The sequence below is a fragment of the Mus caroli genome, chromosome 4 (genome assembly GCF_900094665.2).
Source record: "Mus caroli chromosome 4, CAROLI_EIJ_v1.1, whole genome shotgun sequence".
NCBI lineage: Eukaryota > Metazoa > Chordata > Mammalia > Rodentia > Muridae > Mus > Mus caroli.
The window spans coordinates 33,455,974-33,461,352 of NC_034573.1; positions in this window are offsets into that span (position 1 = coordinate 33,455,974).

Here is a 5,379-nt window from a genome sequence, read left to right on the forward strand (position 1 = left end):
TGGAGGAGTGTTCCTCTTTCTCCACATCCTCGCCAGCATCTGCTGTCACCTGAATTTTTGATCTTAGCCATTCTGACTGGTGTGAGGTCCATATGTGTATCAGGTACGTGTGCACACCCACCACATACCTACACAGATAAGATTATGAGATATATATTATTTTGCTCCAATTATAGTTCATTGTAATATGAAATTATATCAAAACAATTTTATGGGTTCTTTTCCTTCTTATAAATATGTCATGCAGTATGAAAAGAAGTGAAACACAGGTCAAAATCAGGCTGATATACTCATTGAATAGGTATCTATATGAATAAAATAATTTTTTCAAGTACTGTTTTGTTATGAGACAATGCAAGCAATGATGATATAAATTTGAAGCTTTCTTTATTGAGACTCATTTTTTAAAAAAATAAAACTTATTTCTTATTGACTAGTAGTTACTAATTTCCCTTTGATATTAAACTGGACCACCGTAATACAACAGTGAAAATTATTTAGGTCACATTGAAGTTCTAAAAGAATCAGCTATTACACAGCCATGTGGATTAATCTAGCCAATAGCAGATGCTAGAATATTATATATGAAGATTTATAGTGGCCTTAATGGAGTCAATTGTTTCTAGGAACCATCAAGGAGAAGCTCAAAACTTTCTGAGATGGTTCTGCCATGGACTATACAGTTAATGGCAGATTCACTTCTGCAGGCAAGGCCAAAGAAATTCATTGTAGGAAAGATTCCTGCTATTAATATGTTTCTCACTATTAATATGTTTCCTGCTATTAATGTTAATATGTTTGGTATTAACTCACCCTTTTGAGCAGATATGTGCAGAACTATGAAGATGTACTGTATTGAAGTGATGCTGTACAAACAAATAGATGACTTCTTAATTCTTAATGATGATCCTATTAGAATTCCTAAAATTATATTAGTAATAATTAAGATCTTTTATAATAAGACTGCTATTATATCCTTTCTGATATGATTGGCAAGGAGAATCTGATATGATTGCCAATCTTCAAGTGTCGTGAGTTAATTGCTTCTACAAACAGGTAGCTACAATTTAGAGCATAATCCAAGAGGTTGTAAAACAAATAACCAAAGGTCATAAAAAGGGAACTAAGGATTTACTTAGGTGCAAGGAAAGAAGATAAAGTATTAACTGTGTTTATCTATTCAAAATTTCACTATTAACTTAATTACAAAATTTATGTTTTTTAATTCTCCATGAACCTGTGAAGCCAGTGACAGATGATGAATGCTAGGTAATTACTCTCAATGCATATGCATGTAAACATTCTCCTTGTAAATGTCTTATTCAATTTACGATTTTTATTTATGTGTAAACTATGGTGAACTTTTTACTATGTGATCGTGGATTTGGAAAGATTATAAATGCTGAGGACAAAGAGAAAACTGGTCTCAACAAAAACTCATTGAGACAGAACTGACCTCAAGGAGAACTTGGAGGTAAGGGCACAGCATCGGGAATAATGGTATTGAGAGTAAGGGCATTATCATTTTTCATCAGAGCAGAGGAGAAGAGAGTTGAGAAACTTTTTAGAGACAAGAGAGAACTTTCTTAGAGCATTTTTTGGAGAACACAGAACTTAGAAATAAAAGCTGAAAGCACTTTCCAATGTGTCCCTTTTTCTTCCTGTGACTTCCACTAGCAGGCTGGGAGTTAGAGCTGTGTGGTTCTTTAAGAGATAAAAGAAAACTTGCAATCCCACCAGCAATGGAGGAGTGTTCCTCTTTCTCCACATCCTCACCAGCATTTTCTGTCGCCTGAATTTTTGATCCTAGCCATTCTGACTGGTGTGCAGTAGAATCTCAGGGTTGTTTTAATTTGCATTTCCCTGATGATTAAGAATGTTGAACATTTTTTTCCAGTGCTTCTAAGCCCTTCAGTATTCCCCAATTGAGAATTCTTTGTTTAGCTCTGTACCTCATATTTAAATGGGGTTATTTGAATTTCTGGAGTCCAGCTTCTTGAGCTCTTTGTGTATATATTGGATATTAGTCCCCTATCAGATTTAGGATTGGTAAAAATTCTTTCCCAATCTGTTGGTAGCCTTTTTGTCTTATTCACAGTATCCTTTGCCCTACAGAAGCTTTGCAATTTTATGAGGTCCCATTTGTTGATTCTTGATCTTACAGCACAGGCCATTGCTGTTCTGTTAAAAAAATTTTCCTATGTGCCCATATCTTTGAGGCTTTCCCCCACTTTCTCCTCTATAAATCTCAGTGTCTCTGGTTTTATGTGGAGTTCTTTGATCCACTTAGACTTGAGCTTTTTACAAGGAGATAAGAATGGATCAATTCCCATTCTTCTACATGATAACTGCCAGTTGTGCCAGCACCATTTGTTGAAAATGCTGTCTTTTTTCACAGGATGGTTTTAGCTCCCTCTTCAAAGATCAAGTAACCATAGGTGTGTGGGTTCACTTCTGGGAATAGATCAATTCTATTCCATTGATCTACTGTCTGTCACCATACCAGTACCATGCAGTTTTTTATCACAATTGCTCTGTAGTACAGCTTGAGGTCAGGCTTGTGATTCCCCCAAAGGTTCTTCTATTGTTGAGAATAGTTTTTTGGTATCCTAGGTTTGTTATTTTCCAGGTGAATTTATTTTGATGGGGATTGCACTGAATCTGTAGATTGCTTGAGGCAGGATAGCCATTTTTACTATATTAATCCTGCCAATCCATAAGCATGGGAGTTCTTTCCATTTTCTGAGATCTTCAATTTCTTTCTTCAGACACTTGGAGTCCTTGTCATACAGATCTTTCACTTCCTCAGTTAGAGTCACGCCAAGGTATTTTATATTATTTGTGACTATTGAGAAGGGTGTTGTTTCCCTAATTTCTTTCTCAACCTGTTTATCCTTTGTGTAGAGAAAGGCCACTGATTTGTTTGAGTTAAGTTTATATCCAGCTACTTCACCAAAGCTGTTTATCAGGTTTAGGAGTTCTCTGGTGGAATTTTTAGGGTCACTTATATATACTATCATTGACTTCTTCCTTTCCAATTTGTATCCCCTTGGTCTCTTTTTATTGTCAAATTACTCTGGCTAGGACTTCAAGTACTATATTGAATAGGTAAGGAGAAAGTGAGCAGCCTTGTCTAGTCCCTGATTTTAGTGGGATTGCTTCCAGCTTCTCTCCATTTATTTTGATGTTGGCTACTGGTTTGCTGTATATTTCTTTTATTACATTTAGGTATGGGCCTTGAATTCCTGATCTTTCCATGACTTTTATCATGAAGTGGTGTTGGAAGGAAGACAAATGCATGGATACTTATTTCCTCCCTAGAATAGGGAATAAAATACCCATGCAAGGAGTTGTAGAGACAAAGTTTGGAGCTAAGATGAAAGGGTGGACCATCTAGAGACTGCCCCACCCAGGGATCCATCCCATAATCAGACACAAAACACAGACACTATTGTATATGCCAGCAAGATTTTGCTGAAAGGACCCTGATATAGCTGTCTCTTTTGAGGCTAGGCCAGTGCCTGGCAAATACAGAAGTGGATGCTCACAGTTATCTATAGGATGGCACACAGGGCACCCAATGGAGGAGCTAGAGAAATTACCCAAGGAGCTGAAGGGGTCTGCAACCCTATAGGTGGAACAACAATATGTACTAGTCAGAACCCCCAGAGTTCATGTCTCTAGCTGCATATATAGCAGAAGATGGCCTAGTTGGCCATCATTGGGAAGAGAGGCCCCTTGGTCTTGCAAACTTTATATGCTCCAATACAGGTGAATGCAAGGGCCAAGAAGTGGGAGTGAGTGGGTAGGGGAGCAGGACAAGGGGATGGTTGGTATAGGGGACTTTTGAGATAGCATTTGAAATGTAAATGAAGAAATATCTAATAAAAATTTAGAAAAAGAGAGATATAAAAAAGGCTACTTACTCCCCTGCTGTTTTAGAATGAGATGCTAAATGTCACAGAGTACAGTTTCTGGCCCAAAAGGAACCCTGGCAGGTCAGCTATCACAGCAAAGTGACTTAGACTTTAGATAGGTAAACATTTTATTATTAAACAACAACCCTAAATATCTTCTAACACCAATCTTACACCTGCCAATGCTCTTCCTCCTCCACTGCCTCAAGAGGAAACAAGAAGAAAGAACTTCTGGGACTATTATAATACAGGGTCTGAACCTACACTGATATCTGAATGTCTAAACCATGGCCATAATATTTTTAAACCAAAAAGGGACATGTGTCTGTGAAGTGCTCCTAACACTGTCTCTTATCAAACTGACAATCTGAACAATTACACAAGTGGCACATGTGGTTGTGGAAGCACTTTTTCTGTTATGTGTGATTATAATTACACGTGATCACACATATGCTATTTATATCAACAATTAACTATATTATTACTGCTTTCAATCCATTTAGAGAAAAGACAGAGGCAGCACAGTTGTAGTTTGCAGTATTTCCTTAAGATTACAGTTTAATGTACAAATTAATCCCACTAGTTTTGTAAAGTGAGTGCTGCTACTCTTCTCTTTCTGCTTGCTGTGTAAAGGTTAATCTAAGGTATTTTACACAGATTCTTCTACTCCACACCTTCCTCAAAAGATTACACACTGGTCACGCTCAAACTACAATAGTTAGAGATGTTTCTATCCCTTCTCATTCAGGTTGGTATTAATCAACCAGCTTTTTTTGTAAGAGATTATATTCATAATATTATATAAAATAAGAACATTTTTAATGCTCTATTTATTATTACATTAAATGGTATTTTTAATTTCAGTGTTTTTATTATAATTTTCTTTACTGTATGTAATACTCTCATTATTGAAATACAATATGGCCATTAGTGATAAATATCTATACTGTTTTCTAATAAAGTTGTATTCATTATTACCAGCATGATTCTCTTTACTTGAATCATTAACTGCACCCTAACATGAAAAGAGGTGTTCTGTCCTCTTGTCAGAAACCTGACACCTAAAATACAGCAGAATTGATTACTCTCCTTCTCCATTCAGAATGCCTCATTATTTTTAGTTGTCTTTCTTTACTTTAGCTATACAATTAATTTATATAACATCACCTTTAAGATCAGAAAATGATGTATTTCTTCAATCTCTATTACTTATTCCATTTGATCAGCATCATAAGTTTAAATAAATACAATAGAAATTACTATTCATAAAACACAATCTAGCTCTTCCGGTCAGAAAAGCACCAGGGTAGCTAGGGCGCAGGGTCGGCTGACACTCGCCAGCTACCCACAACACCCGCCACAGAATCTTAAGACTTCTGGTGAGTGGAACACAGCTTCTGCTCCAATCCAATTGCGCGCGGGACCTGAGACTGCATTAGTTACGGAAGCAGAAACTGGCCTG